At 44.0% G+C, this 27,652-nt stretch overlaps 1 long non-coding RNA gene across 2 annotated transcripts; it reads right to left on the bottom strand.

Annotated features, from left to right (window-relative positions):
- Positions 1–1,694: 1,694 nt before the first annotated feature.
- On the bottom strand, positions 1,695–27,032 carry LOC143989137 (uncharacterized). Of its 2 annotated transcripts, XR_013276991.1 has the most exons (6): positions 26,873–27,032; positions 19,319–19,428; positions 17,784–17,887; positions 15,939–16,202; positions 15,309–15,387; positions 1,695–1,913 (listed from the first exon to the last, which is right to left on the bottom strand). It is a non-coding gene; the product is annotated as an uncharacterized LOC143989137 (long non-coding RNA). The 2 variants fall into 2 exon arrangements; XR_013276990.1 differs by lacking the exon at positions 15,939–16,202.
- Positions 27,033–27,652: the final 620 nt, after the last annotated feature.

Genomic DNA, 27,652 nt, shown 5'->3' on the forward strand with positions numbered 1-27,652 from the left:
GGGAATATTACGCCTCCATCCCTGGTTGCTTTTGCAAAAAAGAGGGTGGGGACTTTAGATGAGGGGTGTGGGGTAGAGCCAGACACAACCATATACATATGTAAAAAAAAATGATATTCTTTATTAGACCAAAGATTTTTTTTTTTTTTTTTTTTTATTATTAATCTTTATTAAATTTTCACATTTATACAGACCACATTTTAAAATAACATTACCAGGGTTCAAATACCTCTTTCTTCCCTTCCAAGATCTGAGTTTTAGAGTTCTAGGAAGGGAAGGGGGACATGAAGATACATCCATACATCACATATAATTAGCCAAAAAAAAACAAAAGCACATTATCTAAACAGTACCATATCCCCCCTTCTCCTACCATCACTATTTTTGCAATTCCTACGTTTTTCCTATTGTTATAACCCCACCCCTCCCTCCCATCCCTTCTATCAACCCCGCCCCCCCTCCCCTCCCCTCTTATATATATATTGGTGCTTTTATCCTACAGTATAGCATAAATGTGTTATAATAATTCCCGAACCTTTTATGTACCCTACCCTACTCCTTCCCATTACCCATCCCCCCTCCCCTCTTCCCTTTCCTATCATGGTTTAAACTGGGGTATGCATCACTTCTATCCACTCTCGCCAGTTCCTATTAAACTCCTTTAGGTTATTTCGTTTTGCATATACTGCCCTCTCCTTACATAGATAGTCATTAGACCAAAGATAGGGCATGGATCAACCCATATAAACGCATAATAGCACATTGGTATATAAAATACAAAGTATCAACATACATATTGAGGATAGTCACCAACATGTTCTGTTTATGTGTCATGTTGGTGACTATCCTCAATATGTATGTTGATACTTTGTATTTTATATACCAATGTGCTATTATGCGTTTATATGGGTTGATCCATGCCCTATCTTTGGTCTAATAAAGAATATCATTTTTCACATATGTATATGGTTGTGTCTGGCTCTACCCCATGTACCTCATCTAAAGTCCCCCCCCCTTTTTTTTTTGCAATGTCTAATAGATTAGCAGCTTCCTAGTGTTTTTTTTTTTTTCAGTGCACTCGAAGAAATGAGAAATGGTGGGGTACTCCTTTTAATGGCAACAACAAACTGGGCCCTGCAAGCCTTTTTTGTCTACTTTACATTTTGCTGACCCCCGTCCCATCCCCTGCACCGTCAGGGCCATCTTTACTATTGATTGGACCCTGTGCAAACATTTTGTTGGCCCCCCCTCCATTCTGAGTCATACAAACAAATAGCAGGTAGACTCAAAATCTGTTTACTACAGCAAATCGCACAGTGTTTGTACTTGGTTGCCAGAGGTTACAGTCGATTATTACCATTCACTGACTAGTTGCTAGAGGTTACAGCACATCATTTCTGCTTGCTGATTGGTTGCTAGAGGTTACAGCACATTATTACTGATTGGTTGCTAGAGATTACAGCACATCATTACCTGTTACCCATTTACTATATTTGAGATTTAATATCTCTCAGATATGATTTGGGTTAAATGAGAGTTCTTTGAACCATAAGTGAAAGCTTTAACACAATAACAAAGATGTATTGGTATATAGTAAAGCGGTATAGAGGGGTATGTCAGGGGCTACTCCAATAATTGCCCTATGACAAGGAAATTGTATGGACCATCTCGGTACCCAGAAAGTAAACAGTTGATTATAAAAATCTGTAATTTATTGTAGAAAAAACAACTTTGTACACATTAATACAAGTCACATATAAAACATAATTGCATACAACGGCAATATAATACAGACTGTGAACAGTAGAAACACCACAATTTGGTGGGGCCTCAGAAGATGTAGATCCAATGTGTAATCCTCTACATGTTTTGTGAATAAATTTGCTTCGTCAGGAGGGATTGACCTTACACATCTAAGAAAAAATACAATCTTCTAATTAATTCAATCACAGGGTATTTAACAGGGGATAGGGAGGAACAAATTATTATGCATTGAATAACAGCATTACTTGGAGTAAATGTTATACAGGCGAGCTTGGCTTACCTATGGTATATAGTAAAGTAGGCCTAGACTAATACGCAGCAATTTATCTAAATTGTACAGGAAAAGGGTAAACATCATGGATTACATGAAGGAATACAGAGTATATTCCTTAAAACATGAATCTACAAACAGTAGGACAGAAAAGACAAACGAAAAACATATTTAGTTCCAATAGTTACCAGGCTATGACCCACAGCTGAAGGTTCCATTTGGGGGACCGCTCCACCAGAGAGTGTGCATTTTCCCCCCATCTAGTCTGTGTATATCATTACAGGCTGATGCCTCATTGGTTGGCATGGCGTGGCTCCGATTGGTGGGCCTCTCTTATCTTGGGAAAGGACTGTCTACATCTCCAATCCCTATACTTTGCATAAGTCAGCCCCCTTTAATGCAAATCCTTGTCCCTACTTTGAGCAGGAAACTTTACCTTGTAAGTAGATTATATTTTCAGGGAAATTAAGTATACATGATGGACTGGCCATGGCCCCTCATTGCATATCCAAACATGGGATCCTTTGAAGTGAGTATGTGTAGAACAATGAGGTTTGGGTCCCATTGTTTGATACACAAGCTTAGGCACCAAATTGTCAGCTTCACAGAAGTGTCTGTTAGACAATATTACATGCTTTACATAGATACAAGCTAAATTAAATATATTCATAATTACAATATTTTACAGCTATTGATGGAGATGTCACATAAACTCATAAGGCAACATTACCGCTCACTGATTGGTTGCTAGAAATTAAAGCATACCATTACTGTTCACAGATTGGTTGCTACAGGCTACTGCTCATCATTACCACTCACTGAGCAGTGGGGCAATCACAAATAATTGAGCAAGTAAAGTGGCACATTAATACGCATACTACAGAAGAGGGTCAGAAACTGGAGACATACTACAGGAGAGGGTCAGAAACTGCAGACATACTACAGGAGAGGGTCAGAGACTGCAGACATACTACAGGAGAGGGTCAGAGACTGCAGACATACTACAGGAGAGGGTCAGAGACTGCAGACATACTACAGGAGAGGGTCGGAGACAGCAGACATACTACAGGAGAGGGTCGGAGACAGCAGACATACTACAGGAGAGGGTCAGAGACAGCAGACATTCTACAGGAGAGGGTCAGAGACAGCAGACATTCTACAGGAAAGGGTCAGAGACAGCAGACATTCTACAGGAAAGGGTCAGAGACTGCAGACATTCTACAGGAGAGGGTCAGAGACTTACCGTAAAAGGAATAGTGCCCTATCATTGATGTCAGTGGGAGGAATAGTGCCCAACTGTTGGTGTTAGTAGAAGAAATAGTGCCCCATCATTGGTGTCAGTAGAAGTAGTAGTACCCCATCATTGGTGTCAGTAGAAGAAGTAGTGCCCCATCATTGGTGTCAGTAGAAGAAGTAGTGCCCCATCATTGGTGTCAGTAGAAGAAGTAGTGCCCCATCATTGGTGTCAGTAGGAGCAATAATGCCAAAATGTTAGTGTCAGTGGGAGGGCTAGTACCAAATGTTGGTGCTAGTGGGAGGAATAGTGTCCCATCATTGATGCCAGTAGAAGGAATAGTGCCCAAACGTTGGTATCATTGGGAGGAATAGTGCGCCATTATTTTTGTTGGTGGGAGTAATACTGTCCCATTGTGGGTATCAGTGGAAGGAACAGTGCTCCATCAGCAGTGTTGGTGAAAGGAAAGTGTCCTGTTGTTGGTGTCAGTAGAAGGAATAGTGCCAAAATGTTGGTATCAGTGGAAGGAATAGTGCTCCATTATCAGTGTTGGTAAAAGCAAAAGTGCCCTGTCAGTGTCAGTAGAAGGAATAGCGCCCAAACAATGTCAGTGGGAGGAATAGTGCCCAATTTGTGTTGGTGGAAGCAATAGCACCCCTTTTGTATGTATCAGTGGGAGGAATAGTGCCCCATCATTTGTGTCAGTTGGAAGAAAAGTTCTTCATAGTTGGTGCCTGTGGAAGGAATAGTGCCCCGTTACAGGTGTCTGTGGGAGGACTAGTGCCTCACCATTGTTGTCAGTGGCAGGAACTGCCCCATTGCTGGTGTCAGTAGAAGGAATAGCGCCAAATTGTTGGTATTGGTGAAAGAGATCGTTCCCCATTGTTGGTGTCAATAGAAGGAATGGTGCCTTGTCGTTGGTGTCAGTAGAAGGAATAGTGCCCAATCTTTGGTGTAAGTGGGATGAATTATGCCCAATTCTTGGTGTCAGGGGGAGGAATAGTGCCTCGTATCAATGAGAGAAATAGGGCCCCAGGGGCCGGGTAAAGGCAAGCAAAGGGCCACATATGGCCTGCACATCAAGTCACACTAGGATGCATTGGTGGTCACTTATTGTCAATGGGCTGCCCTAATACAATGCATGTTAATGCAACACAAAAAAACAAATGGACCCTAGACAGATAATCTGCACACAGTTGCTTAAAGTGATTGTAAAGGTAATGTGAGGGGTTAGCTCGGCAGCGGGTGTGTGTGACCCCCTGGATGGGTTCACAACACAAAATCAGGCACAGCAGACAGCGTTGTAGGTGCAAAAACAAAAGATGCGGTTTATTTATGCTACATGCAGTGATACATATAACAGCCAAACAAAAATAAAACATGAAAATAAATCCTGGTCAGCTTGACCTCTAACTACACACTTAGATTCCCTGTCTAACAACTGAGTGCAGCCTTGTGCTGCACCAGTCCCTGTCTCTGTTGTAGAGGTTTGCCACACAGGCGTTAACTCACCGCACAGAACAGATATCACACTCCCCAGTCTATACAGCACAAAACTGGTTCCAGGATGGAGCATCTCCCTAAGCATGCTGGGGTTTTTTGTAGAGGTCTTAATGAGCCCACTTACTTCAGCTGGGCTCATTAACTCTTCCCCTCTAATTGTAAAAGTCTGCATAAAGCCTGAATCTAGGGCACACATATTTCCCATCCTGGATACAACCAGGTGACTTTACCTGCGTGCTGCCACAGTAAATAAAAAATAAAAATAAAAATAACAAACATATCATACTTACCTCCACTGTGCAGCTTGTTTTGCACAGTGTGGCCCCGAATCTCATCTTCTGGGGTCCCCTGGCAGCTCTCGCAGCTCCTCCCCACATCTAATAACCCCCTCGGAGAATTGCTGGATGCAGGACTTGGCCCCATCCCCCGGTGCTCGCGTCACTGGATTCGATTGACAGCAGTGGGAGCCAATGGCTGCGCTGCTATAAATCTATCCAATCAAGAGCCGAGAACCTCGGGCAGAGAGACAGCGTGTCCCGTCGGGTCGGGTTAGAGGGTTCAGGTAAGTAAAACGGGGGGCTGGTCACCTGTCACCTGCATAGGATGCATTAAGATAAAAAAACGCAAAGGTTTATAACCCCTTTAACATGGAGGATGCAGTCACAATAAGAGACTATACTTGGGCCATGATGAGCCAGGTCAGTGATCTTTATGGGTGATAGAACAACAAAAGCTGGAACTTCTGAGGATCATTCATATTGAATGATTGCCCATGACATAAATCTCTTGGAGATGTTTATTTCATGTAATTACATTGGTCACTCTTTGTTGGAGAGACCGCCAATCAGTATATTGACAGATTTCTAATTTCTGCAGCTGAATTACTTGTTTGCCTATAGAGATGAACTTTCTGAGGATGCACATAATATGGCAACAGCTTGTGCCTTGCCAGAACTCCCTCAACCTTGTACCTCCCTTCTGTGCCACCCTACCAGGACAGAATGCAACTGAATAAAAGCACACCCACCTATCCCACTAGGTAGGTATGCTACTATTTATTTATATTCTCTCCTACCAGATCATTGTCAAGTTATAAGCCCTCTACAGAGACTGACCTGTCTCCTGTCTAAGCGTAGAGCTAATAATATGGGACATTTTGGCATCACAAATTGATGGAAAATTGTACTTTAGAGAAGACCAACTTAATACTATCTGTCCCTTCGCCGTTCTACATATACTTCTTCAACTTATCTTAAATCAGTCCAAGAGATACTTCCTACGCCATTTGGTGTGCCTATCCCGTGCCACATGGTGCTGTGCCCCTAGTTGATAGCCATTCCATTAAGGCTTATGTAGAAATGCCATACATGTGCAGTACTTCTCCATAGTAGGAATTCACTGAGAATCAGAGCACCACATGGGGTAGGCTGCTCTTCCTGGATCAGCTCAGATAAAGCATACAATGGGTAACAGCTAGAATGGGCAAGTAGGTGGATGGGTCAGGTTGGATTAAGTTGGTTTAAAGCATTGATGGATAATTTATTGGATATAAGGGGCCTCAGAGACTGCAGGCATGCTACAGGAGATGGTCAGAGACTGCAGACATGGTACAAGAGATGGTCAGAGACTGCAGACATGGTACAAGAGATGGTCAGAGACTGCAGACATGATAAAGGAGATGGTCAGAGACTGCAGACATGGTACAAGAGATGGTCAGAGACTGCAGACATGGTACAAGAGATGGTCAGAGACCGCAGACATGGTACAAGAGATGGTCAGAGACTGCAGACATGATAAAGGAGATGGTCAGAGACTGCAGACATGGTACAAGAGATGGTCAGGGACCGCAAACATGGTACAAGAGATGGTCAGAGACCGCAGACATGGTACAAGAGATGGTCAGAGACCGCAGACATGGTACAAGAGATGGTCAGAGACTGCAGACATGGTACAAGATATGGTCAGAGACTGCAGACATGGTACAGGATATGGTCAGAGACTGCAGACATGATAAAAGGAGATGGTCAGAAACTGTAGACATGATAAAGGAGATGGTCAGAGACTGCAGACATGATACAAGAGATGGTCAGAGACTGCAGACATGATACAAGAGATGGTCAGAGACTGCAGACATGATAAAGGAGATGGTCAGGGACTGCAGACATGATAAAGGAGATGGTCAGAGACTGCAGACATGATAAAGGAGATGGTCAGAGACTGCAGACATGATAAAGGAGATGGTCAGAGATGCAGACATACAGTAAAAATAATAAAAATATGTAAAAAAATATGAACAGCGCACCCTACTCACTAATTAAAGCGGGAGTCCGCGTTTTTTTTTTTTTTTTAAAGCCAGCAGCTACAAATACTGCAGCTGCTGACTTTTAAAATAGTGACACTTACCTGTCCAGCGCGCCCGCAATGTCGGCACCCGAAGCCGATCTCTCGATCGTCTCTCTGGTGCTGCCGCCACCATCTTGGGTTTGGGAATCAGGAAGTAGAGCCTTTCGGCTTCATTTCCCGGTTCCCTACTGCGCATGCGCGAGTCGCGCTGCGCAATAAGGATGGACCCGCTGCCTCTGGGATCTTTGTGTTTCCCAGCAGGCAGCGGGGGACTTTCGGAAAGGGGCGTAATCTACGCCCCTTTCCGCAGAGAGCTATCCCGGAAGTGGGTGCAGATACCTGTACTGTACAGGTACCTGCACCCCCTCCCGCCAATTGTGGCGCCGGAGGGGGGAGGATTCCAATGAGCGGAAGGTCCACTTTAGGGTGGACCTCCGCTTTAAACATGTACATCATAAATGCAAAAGGATACAATATACTTTGCAGCCACTAGGTGTCCCCAGCAGGTTACTAATGATAAAGTGACAGTGCAAAAGTTTTAAATACCAAGTACATACAGTGACCACTGAATCTCTCCAGTGTGTGACAATATACTTATGTAAACTTTATAAACTTGTAAAGTGAAATGTTCAAAATTAAATAATATTAAATAAAAATAAGTGAACAAAGTCCATTCAATTCCCATCAAACGATATACAAAAGTGCATGTGTTTCCATATTTCCAACAATAGAGACTAGGACCTTCTGCCACCAACACCGGTCACACAGCCTATTCACCAGATTTATATGACCCCCCATGAAAGAAGTCATACACAGCAGGTTAATACAGACAGACTCCCGAAGTGCTCTTAAACAAAAGACTACCTCTCCACCCCTTGTTTTTGGATATTTAAAAAAAAAAAATTACTTTCTAACTTACCTTTTTTGGAAGTACGAAGAGTACAGGAGGCTGACATCGCTGGCTTCCTGGACAGACGATTGTCCTTATTAAAAGTCAGCAGCTACAGTGTTTGCAGCTGCTGACTTTAGAAACATATATATTTGGCTGGAACACTGCTTTAAAGCAGCATGCTATGTGTGGTGGGAAACTAACACTGCACATCACCCTGAATACATCATCCCCACTGTGAAACATGGTGGTGGCAGCATCATGTTGTGGGGATGCTTTTCATTAGCAGGGACAGGGAAGCTGGCCAGAGTTGATAGGAAGATGGATGGAGCCAAATACAGGACAATCTTAGAAGAAAACCTGTTAAAGTCTGCAAAAGACTTAAGACTGGGGCGGAAGTTCACCTTCCAGCAGGACAATGACCCTAAACATACAGCCAGAGCTACAATGGAATGGTTTAGATTGAAGAATATTCATGTGTTAGAATGGCCCAGTCAAAGTCCAGACTTAAATCCAATTGAGAATCTGTGGCAAGACTTCAAAATTGCTGTTTAGACGCTCTCCATCCAATCTGGCAAAGCTTGAGCTATTTTGTAAAGAAGAATGGGCAAAAATGTCACTCTCTAGATGGGCAAAACTGGTAGAGACATCCCCAAAAAGACTTTCAGCTGTAATTGCAGTGAAAGGTGGTTCTACGAAGTATTGACTCCGGGGGGCGCATACAAATGCACCCCACACTTTTCACATTTATTTGTAAAAAATGTGGAAAACCATTTATTATTTTCCTTCCACTTCACAAGTATTTTCCACTTTTGTTGGTCTATCACATAAAATCCCAATAAAATACATTTACGTTCTTGATTGTAACATCTCTTAAACTTATTCCCAGCCTATTAATTGGCAAATTATTTAACCAATAGAGATCCGCGCTATAGCCAAATGATGTCTACAGCGCGGACCTCCTTTGCCGGGACGACGTCTATTGACGTCGTCCCGTGCACAAGCGGACTGCACCCCCCCTGGTCTATGAGACTCGCCTGATCACGGATCAAAGCAAGGGGTCGATCCCAACCCTTACCACGTGATCAGCTGTCAGCCAATGACAGCTGATCATGGGATACAATGGAGCCGGTAATCGGCTATTTTTCCTCCTCGCGCTGGCAGTGCGAAGAGGAAAAAAAAAGAGCCGATCACCGGCGGCCGCGATCAGGACATCAGTCCCGATCACGACCAGCTTACCAGTGCCCACCTGTCCCCTACCAGTGCCACCTCAGTAATTAAAAAGTGCCCCCCATCAGTGCCCATAGTGCCACCCATCAGTGCCACACATCAGTGCCCACAGTGCCACACATCAGTGCCCACAATCTGCCTCAACAACGGTGCTGCACCCTAGTGCCACATATCCGTGCCCATCAGTGTCATCTACCAGTGCCCCCCATCAGTGCCCAGCAGTGCCACCTATCAGTGCCCATCAGTCCCATCTATCAGTGGTACCTATCAGTGCCCCTTAGTGCCAACCATCCGTGCCATCTTATCTGTGCCCATCTTTGCCCATCAGTGCCGCCTTATCTGTGCCCATCAGTACTGCCTTATCTGTGCCTATCGGTGCCACCTTATCTGCGCCTATTAGTGCTGTCTTAACTATGCCTATCAGTGCCCACCAGTGCAGCCTATCAGTGCCCACCAGTGCAGCCTATCAGTGCCCACCAGTGCAGCCTATCAGTGCCCACCAGTGCCGCCTCATCAGCGCACTTCAATGAAGGAGAAAAATGACCTGTTTGCAAAATTTTATAACAAACTATTAAACATGATTTTTTATTTTATTTTGCATCTTTTTTTGTTTGTTTAGCAAAAAATAAAACTCCCAGTTGTAATTAAATACCACCAAAAGAAAGCTCTATTTGTGGGAAAAAAATGATAAAAATTTCATTTGGGTACAGTGTTGCTTGGCCGTGCAATTGTCATTCAAAGTGTATCAGCGCTGAAAGCTGAAAATTGGTCTGGGCAGGAGGGGGGTTTAAGTGCCCAGTAAGCAAGTGGTTAAACATCGTCAATCCCACTTTGTCTACACTCCATAGTGGGCACCCCTGAGTATGTGCATACGGTGTTTGGAGTATTTCCTTCTGATGGACTTGTGGAGGTAGCGGCACTTTTAAGCATTTTGGCATGGGACCCTTGGGGACACCCTGAAGCACATCCTGTTTTGAGTCCAGTGTCAGAGATGAAGAGCCGACACAGGAAGCTGAACCAATGGACCTGGAAATAGGGGTGTCACTTGCATGGCTGTGACAGAGAGGGGGTGAAAATCTGAAGATATATTGTACCTTCTACAGATAACACATAATATTAGAACCGTGTGCCGAGCTGTTCTGCTTTAATCCTAATTTTTCTGCCTTCACTTCAAAGAGCGTTGAAAACGTTTTTTGGAAAAAAGAGAGACTTTCAGGAAGCCATGACCTGGTAAGGTCATCTATTTCCATCGCTAGGGACTTTATATGACATCAGGACCTGGTAAGGTCATCTATTTCCATCCCTAGAGACTTTATAGGACATCAGGACCTGGTAAGGTCATCTATTTCCATCCCTAGGGAGTTTATAGGACATCAGGAACTGGTAAGGTCATCTATTTCCATCCCTAGGGAGTTTATAGGACATCAGGACCTGGTAAGGTCATCTATTTCCATCCCTAGGGACTTTATATGACATCAGGACCTGGTAAGGTCATCTATTTCCATCCCTAGGGAGTTTATAGGACATCAGGACCTGGTAAGGTCATCTATTTCCATCCCTAGGGAGTTTATAGCACATCAGGACCTGGTAAGGTCATCTATTTCCATCCCTAGGGACTTTATAGGACATCAGGACCTGGTAAGGTCATCTATTTCCATCCCTAGAGACTTTATAGGACATCAGGACCTGGTAAGGTCATCTATTTCCATCCCTAGGGAGTTTATAGGACATCAGGACCTGGTAAGGTCATCTATTTCCATCCCTAGGGAGTTTATAGGACATCAGGACCTGGTAAGGTCATCTATTTCCATCCCTAGGGACTTTATAGGACATCAGGACCTGGTAAGGTAATCTATTTCCATCCCTAGGGACTTTATAGGACATCAGGACCTGGTAAGGTCATCTATTTCTATCCCTAGGGAGTTTATAGCACATCAGGACCTGGTAAGGTCATCTATTTCCATCCCTAGGGACTTTATAGGACATCAGGACCTGGTAAGGTCATCTATTTCCATCCCTAGAGACTTTATAGGACATCAGGACCTGGTAAGGTCATCTATTTCCATCCCTAGGGACTTTATATGACATCAGGACCTGGTAAGGTAATCTATTTCCATCCCTAGCGACTTTATAGGACATCAGGACCTGGTAAGGTCATCTATTTCCATCCCTAGGGAGTTTATAGGACATCAGGACCTGGTAAGGTCATCTATTTTCATCCCTAGGGAGTTTATAGGACATCAGGACCTGGTAAGGTCATCTATTTCCATCCCTAGGGACATTATATGACATCAGGACCTGGTAAGGTCATCTATTTCCATCCCTAGGGACTTTATATGACATCAGGACCTGGTAAGGTCATCTATTTCCATCCCTAGGGACTTTATATGACATCAGGACCTGGTAAGGTCATCTATTTCCATCCCTAGGGACTTTATATGACATCAGGACATGGTAAGGTCATGAATATCCATGCCATTTACATCGAGAAAGAAAAAGGGGGTTCGTTTGCGCGGAGGGTGGGACTTTGTGTGAAGCACGTAGAAGCAAAACAATAAATGGATGAATGAAAAGGAATTCACTTCAAAGAGGACTAATCAAGAGATCTAAGAAATGAAAATCTCTCCAACACCTGAGCGTATCTCCAGGTGTGAAACTTCTCATCAGAAAATTTCTGCCTTTAATAACTGCGCATTGCCCAGAAGAATCGGAATAGCCGACAAGAATTTGCATGTTCCCCGTCACAACAACATGTCTGTTTACAGATGTAGTGGGAGCTTTGTCGGTTCAAGAGAACCTGTCTACTGGAGATACACAATATTGTCAAAAGTATTGCGACGCCTGCCTTTACACGCACATGAACTTTAAAAGGCGTCTAATGCCCCGTACACACGATCGGACATTGATCGGACATTCCAACAACAAAATCCATGGATTTTTTTTTTTACGACGGATGTTGGCTCAAACTTGTCTTGCATACACACGGTCGCACAAAGTTAGTCGGAAATTACGAACGTCAAGAACGCGGTGACGTACAACACGTACGACGAGCCGAGAAAAATGAAGTTCAATAGCCAGTGCGGCTCTTCTGATGATTCCGAGCGTGCGTGGAACTTTGTGCGTCAAGATTTCTGACAACGGATTTTGTTGTTGGAAAATTTGAGATCCAGGTCTCACATTTTGTGTGATGAAAATTCCGATGGAAAATGTGTGATGGAGCTTACACACGGTCGGAATTTCCGACAACAAGCCCCCATCGAACATTTTCCTTTGGAAAATCCTATCGCGTGTACAGAGCATTAGACTGTAGGGTTCTATATTGAGTTGGCCCGCTCTTTGCAGCTATAACAGACCTCCCTCAGGGTGGGCAGGGGGGCCAGGGGTGCGATTGATCAGGATGCTCCCATAATACTCCCCCAACCCTTTTTTCTCTCTCTTTTCTATGCATCTTCCTAGCTTCTCTCTTTGCTTTTTCCAGTTTGGGCCAGGTTAGGTTCTTGAATTGCCTCCCGCCCGCCGTATAGACAAATAAATGGCAGAGTGGAGCAGCTCTGGGACACCTTCATATGACGGCACCCAGTCTTGGTACGCAACGCGGCAATCGTGGGCTCGCCGTGTCCCTGGGGACACAGGGTGACCCTGATCTCGGTAAAGAGCCGTGGCTCTTTTCCCATGTGATCAGCAGTGGTGTACAATCACAGCTGATAAAATGTAAACAAGGAGATACTGTTTATCGACTCTCCTAGCCTCACACTGACAGAGGGAGGAGAGGAGAGCCAATCAGCGGCAGCTCCTCACAGGGGAGACCTGTATACATCATCAGGGACATGATTACAGTAAAGCCCCAACAGTGCCCATCAGTGAGGCCAATCAGTGCTGCCTTTCAGTGCCCACTAGTGCCACTTATCATTGCCCATAAGTGCTGCCCATCAGTCCCACCCTTCAGTGCTGCATATTAGTGCCTCTTCAGTGTTAGCCCATCATTGCGGCCGCATCAGCGCATATCAGTGGAGGAGAAAAATTACTCATTTAAAAATATTTCTGACATAAGCCAAGAAAAAATAAAATTTTCAGAGAGAACTTCCGCTCTGACCGCCTAGGCCAGTGATGGCGAATCCTTGGCACCCCAGATGTTTTGGAACTACATTTTCCATGATGCTCTTGCACTCTGCAGTGTAGTGGAGCATCACGGGAAATGTAGTTCCAAAACATCTGGGAGTGCCAAGGATTCGCCATCACTGGCCTAGGCGGTTAGTACGGAAGTATAAGCAGGTACCTGTCAAAATGCTCATTTTGACAGGTTCTCAAACCGGAGCGGGGGAAGATGCCTTAAAGGAGGAATAGTGTTGCCTGCCGACGAAAGCGGCATGAGTCAAACATAATGTTCTCTATGCCGATTGTATTAAAGAATAGATGTGTACTTAGGAGCACAATATGTGGGCCCTACGAATACACTGCATTGTTTGAATTGTAATGGATACGATTTGTCATTTGCTTTCTGGAATGGTGATATTGTTTCCATTATATATAAAAAAAAAAAAAAAACGCAAGGGTCTCCAAACTTTTTCAGTGGAAGGGCCACATCAGATATTTTACAATTATGGGTTTACTTCCTCTTTCATTCCCTGCAAAGGCAAAGCATAATGGACTACTATGCATCACATAGTAGTCCATTATGTGTCACTTACCTGACACAGGAGCCAGCGAAGTCACTGCTGTCCCCTGTAGTCCGCCGCATCCATCTTCTTGGTGGGGTCTCGCAGCTCCGCCGCTGTCATTAGCCAAAGCCGCGATGAGGTCACTCCCGCGCATGCGCACGGGAGCCGAGACGCGCGGCATCTTCGTTATTGAGAATGCCACGCTCAGTGCCCCTGCCTTAATCTAGGCTTACCTGTAGGTCAAAGTGGTTTGTAAGGGTTTACAACCACTTTAAAGGGGTTATATTAGAACATATATTTTTTTTTTCTAACTTGTCAGGTTACTTTAACTGATAACATATAAAAGATAGAGGTTCATCCCTTTGATCTGCAGATGAATGAGATTAGATACAAAAGTAACAACGTTTATAAACACTGTGCCATGGGATCCTTTATTTCTTTTGACAGCAGCAGCTTCTATATTTACGCAGCAGCTGTCATTATGACAGCTGGGAATCTCCAGCTAGTGGGAGAAGGGACTACACACCCTGTACATGTTGATAAAGTTTTAGCGTATGTACAGAATCCAGGGTCCACAACTGGTTAAAGGATTGTGTTTGGATAAGTAACTTATTTGCTATAGTCTGGTCACAGGGGTGTGTTTGTGTGTGTATTGGGGGAGTGGCTTGGCCGAGGCTGTAATTTAACACATTCACAGGGTCTTGCGGTGATGTGCGGCGCACAGGACCTTTGTTGTCTGTTCCATCACAGAGATACATGGTGGTTGAAGGCAAGATGTGGGTGATCATCATTGGCGTTTCAGCTGCTACCTCTCTGGTAGAGATGGAAAAGTGCCAAGCAAGATAGATTCGGATGGGTGTAGAGGTGTATTTGGTATGGAAGATCATCACACTTGAGGTTGCTTTTAAATTTTTTTATTGAAATTCACGGTTCACAAGTGATGACAGTAGCCGACGTGTTTCGGGGGAATTGCCTCCCCCTTTATCAGGGCTGTGATGGTTGGAACGGGTCTGGACTTGAAGGTCAAATACAGTCCTCCATCATTTTACAGCACCTAAAAGGCTCCATTCTTATTTGACCCCTGGGTCCAAGGCCAATCTCGACCACATCAACCATCACAGCCCTAACAATGTGGGAGGCATCACCCCTGAAGCACACTGGCTCTACTGATCACTTGAACCACGAACTTCAATAAAAAAATGTAAGAGCAACCCCAACTGTGACGACCGTCCATATCAAGTGCACCTCTACACCCATTCAAACCAGGGGTCATCATCTGTACAGCACATTTCACCATGTTACATCCTAAATACGGGTGTAACATGGTGCAAAAAGGTGGCATTTAAGGAAATCAGTGGACAATCAGTGCACTATGATGACAATAATATGTCCAAATTCTGCATGCACGGATCTTACCAGAGCTTGCTGTGCCATGGCAAAAGTTCAGTTCGGGCAGAAGGTGGTTGAAATCGTCTTGATGGGGGATCCATTTATCCTGAAATAAAAAAAAACAAATAAAAGGGATTCTGATTAAAAAGCATTTAAAAAATGGACACAGACATATTGACCATGAGAAAAGAGGAACAGCGTATCTGCAAAGGGCCCCTAATGACCCACCTATACTCCCCTTATATGGACTCCTTTACAGCTCCTACCTCCAATGCAGCCAGTGATGAAATTATCGGTCTTGGGGAACCAGGGGAAAGAAGATGTCACTCTCTTGGTCATGTGACAGTGCTGGACCCTATAAAGTGGTTATTAGGCCTGAGCACAGACAGAGGAGAGGTGGTCACAGGCTCCCCCATACCTAGTGTCAACTGCTGTGAAGGAGGAAGGCGCGGTGAGAAAGTCAGGTGAGTAAAAGAGGTTGGAGGCCCTTTAAGATGTAACTTTGGACCCAGCAAAAAAAAAACCTGCACACACACACACACTTCTAAGAGGTTCAGAGATGGAAACTGCACAAAAAGCAAGTAGAGGGTGAAATACTAGTCACCAGTGTTGCCTGTGGTCTCCCTATAGATGTACTTCTTCCCACTACTGACTTACCATGCCATGTTCTATACTGTGTCTCTGTGCGGAGGCAGCCATCTTGGTAGAGGAGAAAGGCTTTGCTTCCTTGTGTCAGGACTGCACCCTGCTTTAGCTTCCCCCTCCAGCAAGGAGAACAGTTAGCAGTACTGTAGTGACATCACCAAATCTCACTTCAAATTTCCTGAGGCTACCAGGTTTGGAAGCAGGGAAATCCTTGAACTGCAGATCCTCTGGTACAGCTTCCTCTCCAGCAAGGAGAACCGGTGGAAACAGTAAGGCCTAGAAACGCCGGCGAAAGATGGGAGGGGAAGTCTGGGGTGGATCAATTTAAAAAAAGAAAATGCTTGACAAGCAGTTAAGAGGCAACATGGAAATGAGCCCTCTTGGGCTTGTTCCTAAGTACTTGAGTACAAGTTGAGTACCAGGGTGGAAAAACTGGTACTTAAACGCCTGGTTTTAACCCCCGTCCCTCTGGTAGCACTTGGGAACAAGCCCAAGAGGGCTCATTTACATCTGCAGTGTATTGGATTTTAAATTAGTCCCGTACCCATATTTTAGAAGCATTAAACTCTATGGCCTGGCTTTCACGGGGCTTCAGTTTGTATAAGAGCAGCAAGTGTTGACAAAGCATTTGCAGACATGATACAGGAGATGGTCAGGGACTGCAGACATGATGCAGGAGATGGTCGGAGACTGCAGACATGATGCAGGAGATGGTCGGAGACTGCAGACATGATGCAGGAGATGGTCAGAGACTGCAGACACGGTACAGAAGAAGGTCAGAGACTGCAGACACGGACCAGGAGATGGTCAGAGACCGCAGACACAGACCAGGAGATGGTCAGAGACTGCAGACACGGTACAGGAGATGGTCAGAGACTGCAGACACGGTACAGGAGATGGTCAGAGACTGCAGACACGGTACAGGAGATGGTCAGAGACTGCAGACACGGTACAGAAGATGGTCAGAGACTGCAGACACGGTACAGAAGAAGGTCAGAGACTGCAGACACGGTACAGGAGATGGTCAGAGACCGCAGACACGGTACAGGAGATGGTCAGAGACTGCAGACACGGTACAGGAGATGGTCAAAGACTGCAGACACGGTACAGGAGATGGTCAGAGACTGCAGACACGCTACAGGAGACGATCAGATACTGCAGACAAGAAAAAGGAGATAAGAGACTGCAGAGGCTCCTGGGCCAGGGGATGGGCACCAGGTCCCTAGGGGCCTTTACATGGCACTCTAATCAGATGCTTTTGATAGTGACCCAGCAAGGATTCTATAGGGAGAACACTGCAGAGCCCCCTCACATCCTCCCTAGTGGCTCCTCTATGAGCCTAGCATGGCTGCAAGGAATCAAGAACGTTGGTCGGCAATGCCTCCTCTGCTTCCTATAGACAGTAGGTATAAAAGGTACACAAAACACAAACCCAGAAATACTCAGAGGACTTCCAGGTTTATTCAGCATAGCAACGTTCTCGATTCTCCGCAGCGATACTAGGCTCACAGAGGAGCCACTAGGGAGGATTGTGAGGGGGGCTCTGCAGTGTTCTCCCTATAGGATCCTTGCTGGATGACCATCAAAAGCAACTGATTAGAGTGCTGTGTAAAGGCCCCTAGAGACCTGGTGCCCATCCTCTGACCCAGGAGCCTCTGCAGTCTTATCTCCTTTTTCTTTGACCATCTCCTGTATCATGTTGGCAGTCCCCGACCATCTCCTGTACAATGTCTACGCTGAATGTTATATGTAGCCCTTTGTATCTATTAGGCACCCAAGATGAGGCCCTCTATACCTACTATTAGCTGTTGTTATAGGACACCAATGCTCTTGTCTGGTACAAAACTTCTTCATTACCTCATAATTGTTGCAAGCTCCAAGGCCCAGAGTGTTGTTCTTCACTTGAACTTTGATGTGCTCCGTGGATCCTTATTCCTGAGCCCCGAGACCCTTGAATAGAACTGGTTAAAGCATTGGTTAAAAAAAATCATCACATGATAAGACAACGGCTGCACCCCAAAAGGAATCCTGTCATTGGAAACAGCCGGAGTGACACCAGCCGACTGTAAAATCATCAGTTCTAGAGTATTCCAGAATAATACAGCCGGCCTGGCCAGAGATGTTACCACCTGTGTCTACAATTCCCCTATGGGGGTCACCCCTCCCTTCTCTTCCCGGAACATATCTGCACAGTGTACCCCCCCATGGTGCAATTCAAAATACATTATTTTGTGGCACAGATGTAACTTCTAATCCTTCTCCTCTAAATTTAAAAGGCATAGGCCGCCTTTTGCAAAATTTTAGTAAATGCACCAACACTGATAGAATAACAAAAATGTGCAAGTCCTTAATTAGTGCACTGAGGCCTGCAGAGCATGGTAACAACTTCCGGGGATCGATGGGCACAGAGGGGATGGGGGGACCGATGGGCAGAGAGGGGATGGGGGGACGGATGGGCGCAGAGGGGACGGGGGGACGGATGGGCGCAGAGGGGACGGGGGGACGGATGGGCGCAGAGGGGACGGGGTGGGCCGATGGGCGCAGAGGGGAGGACGGGTAGGCCGAGGGCCGCAGAGGGGAGGACGGGTAGGCCGATGGCCGCAGAGGGGAAGACGGGTAGGCCGATGGCCGCAGAGGGGAGGACGGGTAGGCCGATGGCCGCAGAGGGGAGGACGGGTAGGCCGATGGCCGCAGAGGGGAGGACGGGTAGGCCGATGGCCGCAGAGGGGAGGACGGGTAGGCCGATGGCCGCAGAGGGGAAGACGGGTAGGCCGATGGCCGCAGAAGGACAGGGGGAGGGGCGATGGGCGCGGGAGGGGGGGGGGGGATGGGCGCAGAAGGACAGGGGGGGAGATGGGCGCAGTAGGACAGGGGGGCGCGATGGGCGCAGAAGGACAGGGGGGGGCGATGGGTGCAGAAGGACAGTGGGGGGGTGATGGGTGCAGAAGGACAGTGGGGGGGGGGTAATGGGCGCAGGAGGACAGGGGGGGGGCGATGGGCACAGAAGGACAGGGGTGGGCGATGGGCGCAGAAGGAGGGGGGGGCGATGGGTGCAGAAGGAGGGGGGGGACTGTTGGCGTCCTCTACAAATCCTATCTGCCGTGGTACCTTTCTATATAGTTTTGCATGCAGCGAAGAAAGGTTCTAAATGCAGCCTGGGTCCTTTTTCAGGAGCATCGCAATCACATCATTATTCTGACATACACCCTTCAAACAGGAACTGAGAAGAAATGTCCCACATGGGGGTCAACAGTAAGAAAACCTTTTGCTGCGCTATTTAAAACAAATAGGCTGGACTAGAGACAGATCTCAACTCTATGAAAGGGATAATTGGGGGGGGGGGGGTGAAGTTTACGCTTGATATCTGGCCTCCTCTGACATATTGCGCTCACCTTGCCCTTGGACCAACCCATCTTCTCCAGCATCTTTTGCCCGAACTTGGAGTCGTCCTTGGTCCAGGCGCTGTTCCTGGGGTCCACCGACCATTTCTGCTTCCTGCGGGCTGGAGAGAGAACTAAGACTATCAGACACTATGTGTGTATTATAGAGATTTTATATTATATAATTTATTATTATTATTATTTTTTTTATATATATATATATATATATATATATATATATATATATTACACACACAAACCTTGGTTTGAGAGTGTTTTGCAAGACAAGAACATTTTTTAAACAAATTGTGACTTGATCTACAAGCGATGTCTTGATATACAAGTAGCGTCAGGTCACTACTGGGTATAAAACAAAACAGAGGCGCCTCTAAGTGTAGCAATATGGTTACATTTAATGAAGGTACAACATTTAGCAACTCACATGGTTGATGAATAGAACAGGCACATCTAAGTATGTAGGCATCGGGGGTAAAGCCGTTCACATAGACCATCCTCCGCACGGCCAACAACTTCTACCCTGAGCTCCACGAGAGCTTCCAGCCTCGCTTTCAGATCGCCCCATCGCAGGGTAGTCTTCCCGGTCACGATTGCTGACTGACATCGGTGAGAGCCGGTGATGCGGAAGGCGGTCTATGTGGACAGCTTTACCCCAGATGACTGCATACTTAGATGTGCCTCCTTCAATCATCAACCATGTGAAATGTGCATATAATATGGATTGCGCCAACTACCACCACAACTATTTAGTGTCATATATCACTTCCACAATATTTTGTGCAAAACCACATAAAGTGTCGTGCCTTAATTAAAGAGGAGGGCCGTTTAAAAAAAAAAAAAAAATTTAAAATCAGCAGCTGCAAACACTGACTTAATAAGCCGACTTACCTGTCCAGGGCGCCCGCGATGTCGGCCGCCCGAGGCCGACCCGTCCCTCGGCTCTCGGACAGGCTAAGGAAAACAGGCAGTGGAGCCTTGCGGCTTCACTGCCGGTTAACTACTGCACATGCGCGAGTCGCGCAGCGCTTTGTGAATGGGACGCGCTGTGTTCTGGGACACACAGTTCCCAGAACACAGCGCGACCCATTACCCAGAAGACAACGCGACGAGGAGAGAAGAAAGATCTCCGTGGAGGAGGAAGAGGCAGATTAGGATTAAGTGCCTAGCAACAGGCATTTCTGGTAAGTAAAAAAAAAATTTTTTTTTCATTTTTTTTTTTTTAGATTTTTTTCTAATTTTTAATGTCTTTTTTTTTCAGGGTGGCCCTCCCCTTTAAGTTCCTCACTTTGCTCTCATACCCCTATATAGAGTGCAATTAATATAAACAACGAGGATGAGAAATCCAAACAAAGAATATGTATCATTATATAAATAAAAAATATAATAAAAATAAAAAAAATAGACCGAACTATTTCAGTGCCACATGAATGTCCCAAGTGAGTGATCACTCCAGTGTCACTAAATTCCTCCTATTTAAAGTGCTTCTTCAATAAAGAGAAAATATAAATAATATAAAAATAAAATAAATAACATAAAAATATATAAATAGAAGAAGCACTTTAAATAGGAGGAATTTAGTGACACTGGAGTGATCACTCACTTGGGACATTCATGTGACACTGAAATTGTTCGCTCTATTTTTTTATTTTTATTATATTTTTTATTTATATAAGGATACATATTCTTTATGTTTGGATTTTTCTTCCACAATGTTTATATTAATTGCACTCTATATAGGGGTATGAGAGCAAAGTGAGGACCTTAATGAAGGCACGGCACTTTATGTGGTTTTGTACAAAATATTGTGTAAGTGATATATGACACTAAATAGTTGTGGTGGTAGTTGGCGCAATCCATATTATATGCACATTTTATGTTAAATTTGTCCACTTATATAGTGACATTTATACCTGATTGCAGCAAACTAACACATAATCTGTTGAAACCTTTTGCGCCAGTAAATTCATTAGTTTTTCATTAACCATGCGAGTTGCTAAATATTGTACCTTTATTAACCACTTCAGCCCCGGAAGGATTTACCCCCCTTCCTGACAAGCCCTTTTTTGCAATACGGCACTGCGTCGTTTTAACTGACAATTGAGCGGTTGTGCGATGTTGTACCTGAACAAAATTGATGTCCTTTTTTTTTCCAAGAAAGAGAGATTTTTTTTGGTGGTATTTGATCGCCACTGCGGTTTTTATTATTTGCTCTATAAACTAATTTTGAACACATTTTGAAAAAAAAAAGCTTTTTTTTTTATTTTTTTTATTACTTTTTGCTATAATAAATATCCCCCCAAAAATAAAAAAATAAAATAAATAAATTCTTCCTCAGTTTAGGCCGATATGTATTCTTCTACATTTCCCCCCCCCAAAAAATATCACAATACGAGTATATATTGGTTGGTTTGCGCAAAAGTTATCGCGTCTATAAAATAGGGGATAGATTTATGGCATTTTTATTATTTTTTTATTATTAATGGCGGTGATCTGAGTTTATCATGAATGCAACATTATAGCAGACAGATCTGACACTTTTAACACTATTTTGGGACTATTGGCATTTATACAGTGATCAAAGCTATAAAAATGCATTGATTACTGTGTAAATGTCACTGGCAGGGAAGGAGTTAAACACTAGGGGGCGAACGAGGGGTTAAGTGTGTTCTCTCAGCGTGTTCTAACTGTAGGGAGGATGGGCTCACTAGAACATGACAGAGATCACCGTTTCCGATCACTGGGAGCAGTAGATCTCTGTCATGTTACTAGGCAGAACAGGGAAATGCCTTGTTTACATAGGCATCTCCCCATTCTGCCTCTCCGTGTCACGATTGTGGGCCACAGGTGGGTACGCTCCCGTGGCACGCACGCTAACCGCCGATGACGCAGCAATGTACGGGTACATCGTTTTCCGCACCCGTGCCACTTTGCTGACGTATATCAGCGTGAGCCAGTCGGCAAGTGGTTACATGTAACCATATTGCTACACGTAGGCCGCGTACACACGGGCGGATTGTCTGCCCAACTTAGTCCGCTGAACCGCGTTTCAGCGGACAATCCGCTCGTGTGTGGGCTTCAGCGGACTGTTTCAGCGGACAGTCTGACGGACTTAGTCTTTCGGAATTTCCGTAATTTTGTCCGTCCAAACTTGGTTTCAGCGGACAGTCCGCTCGTGAGTAGGCAAGTTGGACGGACTAAGTATGGAGCATGCTCAGAAAGGATTTACACGCCGAAGGTTGCATTGCAGTGTATTGGACGTCGTATTTCTACTCCCGTCGTACGTTCTGTACACGTCATCGCGCAAGCTTTCAGCGGACTGTCTGTTCATCGTGTGTGGTCAAGTCCGTTCATTCAAAAGTTGAACGGACTGTCTGTCGGATTGTCTGACGAACTTAGTTGGGCAGACAATCCGCCCGTGTGTAGGCGGCCGTAGAGGCGACTCTATTCTCTTTTATGCTCTGTAGCTCCTACTGGATTTTTCTTCTAATCCCCTTGCGGACTCTTCCATTTATGGATGGACATTTTATTGATACACAACCTGGTCACATTGCTATAATCTTTTTATATGGACTATAAACTGAAGGTCTTATGAATAAATGGTTGTGGAACGAATCATCTGAGCTTCCATTATTTCTTTTGGGGAATTTCACTTTGATATACAAGTGCTTTGGATTACAAGCATGCTTCCGGAACAAATTATGCTCGCAATCCAAGGTTTTACTAATATACGTGCGATCGCAGGCACGAGAGTAAGAACAGATGTGTGTGTGTGTGTGTGTGTGTGTGTGTGTGTGTATGTGTGTATAAACACAAAAATCCCTGTTCTGTGAGGAGAGACAGATTATGTAGAACAGGTGTGTGTGTGTGTGTGTGTGTGTGTGTGTGTGTGTGTGTGTGTGTGTGTATATATAAACACACAAATCCCTGTTCTGTGAGGAGAGACAGATTATGTAGAACAGGTGTGTGTGTGTGTGTGTGTGTGTATAAACACACAAATCCCTGTTCTGTGAGGAGAGACAGATGATGTGTTCCTACTAGCTAGGAACAATGATCTGTCATCTCCTCTAGTCAGTCCCATCCCCCCTACAGTTAGAACACACACAAGGGAACACAGTTAACCCCTTGATCACCCCTAGTGTTAACCCCTTCCCTGCCAGTGACATTTACGCAGTAATCAATGCATTTTTATAGCACTGATCGCTGTAGAAATGTCAGTGGTCCCAAAAATGTGTCAAAAGTGTCCGATCTGTCCGCTATAATGTCGCAGTCCCGATAAAAAATAAAAATAAAAAAACACAGATTACCATTACTAGTAAAAAAAAATAAAAAATTATAAAATACACCAATGAATTTATGGACATGATAGAGAATGTTTTTATTTATCATTGTAATTTGTTTATTCATGCTTTAGAACATAATAAAAAAACAAACACTGGTCTATCCTGTATGATCTACAGAAATTCCAGTTTCCTCCTTTACCTTCCTACCGCCGAGGTTGGACGATATATGACAGATTGGTTCAATCGGATCAATGTCGTTCTCCCTCACCTAGACCTTGTAACACTAAACAGTCACATGACACTGGGGAAGGAAAATGGCTAATTGGGCCCAATTTAGACATTTTCACTTAGGGGTGTACTCACTTTTGTTGCCAGCGGTTTAGACATTAATGGCCGTGTGTTGAGTTATTTTGAGGGGACAGCAAAGTTACACTATTATACAAGTTGTACACTCACTACTTTACATCGTAGCAAAGTGTCATTTCTTCAGTGTTGTCACATGGAAAGATGTAATAAAATATTTACAAAAATGCGAGGGGTGTACTCACTTTTGTGAGATACTGTATATAGAAGTATAAAGAGGACCTGTTATGGCTCTATACATGTATATAGAAATATAAAGAGGACCTGTCATGGCTCTATACATGTATACAGGAGTATAAAAAGACTGGTCATGGCTCTATACATGTATATATGACTGTAAAAGGACCTGTCATGGCTCTATACATGTATGTAAGAGTATATAAAGAGGACCTTGTCATGGCTCTATACATGTATATAAGAGTATAAAGAGGACCGGTCGTGGCTCTATACATGTATATAGGACTGTAAAAGGACCTATCGTGGCTCTATACATGTATGTAGGAATATAAAGAGGACCTGTCGTGGCTCTATACAAGTATATAGAAGAATAAAAGGACCAGTCATGTCTCTATACATGTATATAAGAACATAAAGAGGACCTGTTGTGGCTCTATACATGTATATAGGACTGTAAAAGGACCTGTCGTAGCTCTATACGTGTATATAGGACTGTAAAAGGAACGGTCATGGCTCTATATGTGTATATAGGACTGTAAAAGGACTGGTCATGGCTCTATATGTGTATATAGGACTGTAAAAGGACCTGTTGTAGCTCTATACATGTATATAGGACTGTAAAAGGAACGGTTATGGCTCTATATGTGTATATAGGACTGTAAAAGGACTGGTCATGGCTCTATACATGTATACAAGAGTATAAAAGGACCGGTCATGGCTCTATACATGCATATAGGAGTATAAAAGGACCCGTCATGGCTCTATACATGTATATAAGAGTATAAAGAGGACCTGTCGTGACTCTATACATGTATATATAGGACTGTAAAAGGACCTGTCATGGCTCTATACATGTATATATAAGAATAAAAGGACCGGTCATGTCTCTATACATGTATATAAGAGTATAAAGAGAACCGGTCATGGCTCTACACATGTATATAGGACTGTAAAAGGACCGGTCATGGCTCTATATGTATATAGGACTGTAAAATGACTGGCCATGGCTCTATACATGTATACGGGAGTATAAAAGGACCTGTCATGGCTCTATACATAAATATAAGAGTATAAAGAGGACCTGCTGTAGCTCTATACATGTATATAGGACTGTAAAAGGACCGGTCATGGCTCTATACATGTATATAGGAGTTTAAAAGGACCTGTCATGGCTCTATACATGTATATAGGAGTTTAAAAGGACCTGTCATGGCTCTATACATGTATATATAAGAATAAAAGGACCAGTCATGTCTCTATACATGTATATAAGAGTACAAAGAGGACCTGTCGTGACTCTATACATGTATATAGGACTGTAAAAGGACCTGTCATGGCTCTATACATGTATATATAAGAATAAAAGGGCCGGTCATGTCTCTATACATGTATATAAGAGTATAAAGAGAACCGGTGATGGCTCTATACATGTATATAGGACTGTAAAAAGGACCGGTCATGGCTCTATACATGTATATAGGAGTTTAAAAGGACCTGTCATGGCTCTATACATGTATATATAAGAATAAAAGGACCAGTCATGTCTCTATACATGTATATAAGAGTACAAAGAGGACCTGTCGTGACTCTATACATGTATATAGGACTGTAAAAGGACCTGTCATGGCTCTATACATGTATATAGGACTGTAAAAGGACCTGTCATGGCTCTATACATGTATATATAAGAATAAAAGGGCCGGTCATGTCTCTATACATGTATATAAGAGTATAAAGAGAACCGGTGATGGCTCTATACATGTATATAGGACTGTAAAAAGGACCGGTCATGGCTCTATACATGTATATAGGAGTTTAAAAGGACCTGTCATGGCTCTATACATGTATATAGGAGTTTAAAAGGACCTGTCATGGCTCTATACATGTATAAATAAGAATAAAAGGGCCGGTCATGTCTCTATACATGTATATAAGAGTATAAAGAGAACCAGTGATGACTCTATACATGTATATAGGACTGTAAAAGGACTGGTCATGGCTCTATAAATGTATACTGGAGTATAAAAGGACCTGTCATGGCTCTGTACATGAACATAAGAGTATAAAGAGGACCTGTTGTAGCTCTATACATGTATATAGGACTGTAAAAGGACCGGTCATGGCTCTATACATGTATATAGGAGTATAAAGAGGACCTGTCGTGGCTTTATATATGTATATAGGACTGTAAAAGGACCTGTTGTAGCTCTATACATGTATATAGGACTGTAAAAAGACCGGTCATGGCTCTATACGTGTATATAGGAGTGTAAAAGGACCGGTCATGGCTCTATACGTGTATATAAGAGTATAAAGAGGACCTGTCATAGCACTATACATGTATGTAGGAGTATAAAAGGACCTATTGTGGCTCTATACATGTATTGTAGGTATACCCATTTTTTGTTAGATACAGTGTGTGTGTAGATATATATATATATATATATATATATACACACACCATTATAAATAACGGGGGGGGGGGGGCTATGGTGTTTTATGAGATATATACATAAATCAATCAGGGTGGAGGGACCTCATAGGACACCATTATATATATATATATATATATATATCTCAGAACACAGAAGTCTCTCCATGATTCCAAGGACACAGGTCAGAGCGCTCCACACAGGGACAGCTCATTATCTCCATCATAATAACCGCACTACAGAGGAGTCCCTCCATACAACATACACACAACGGGCACCGGTCACCCCACACTCACGTTGTGACAGCATCTCCATGGTGACTTCAGCTTTAGGGGGGCGGGGACTGAACGGCGCGATCACGTGACGTCCCGCACTGCCGGGATTTCATTGGCTGATCCTCCATGTCCGCAGTACAGGAGACATTTTACCGTAGACGGAGGCAACTAACTCATTAGCAAATAGGAAAACATATTAAATAGTAATAGCTTATTGATTATGAGTAGGAATAAATAATAAAAAAACAATATTCAGACTAGATAATGAATAGAAAATAAATAGTAAAAATGGCGGGAATAAATGAAGGGAAATCAGGCACGTCACTACGGATTGGCTACGATCGCGTGACGGAATAGCTACAATCACGTGTCGGAGTAGCTACAGACACGTGACCAGCCACTACCAAGCGGACCGTTACGCGTGACGTCACAAGTCCTGCCCGCTTAACGGAGTTCCTACAATCACGTGCAGTAGTAGGTACAGACACGTGACCAGCCACTACCAAGCGGACCGTTACGCGTGACGTCACAAGGCCCGCCTATAAATAGAGTCAGCAGAGGCGGAGCGCTCAGTCTTTGCCTGACTCTCGGTCGGGAAACATCTCTTGCCTTTAGGTGCGGCTCAGTCACTGCTGTTCAGGATCACATGGAAGGGAAACGCTGCAAAAAAAAGAGAAAAGGCCAGACTTAAACAATTTATATTGTTGTTCTATGAGGTCCATCCCCTCTCTGTGTGTATATATATATATATATATATATATATATATATATATATATATATATATATTTGTGTATATATAT

Source organism: Lithobates pipiens, unplaced genomic scaffold (assembly GCF_037356315.1).
Source record: "Lithobates pipiens isolate NorthernLeopardFrog02 unplaced genomic scaffold, aLitPip1_a1.2 Scaffold_18, whole genome shotgun sequence".
In the NCBI taxonomy this organism is placed as follows: domain Eukaryota; kingdom Metazoa; phylum Chordata; class Amphibia; order Anura; family Ranidae; genus Lithobates; species Lithobates pipiens.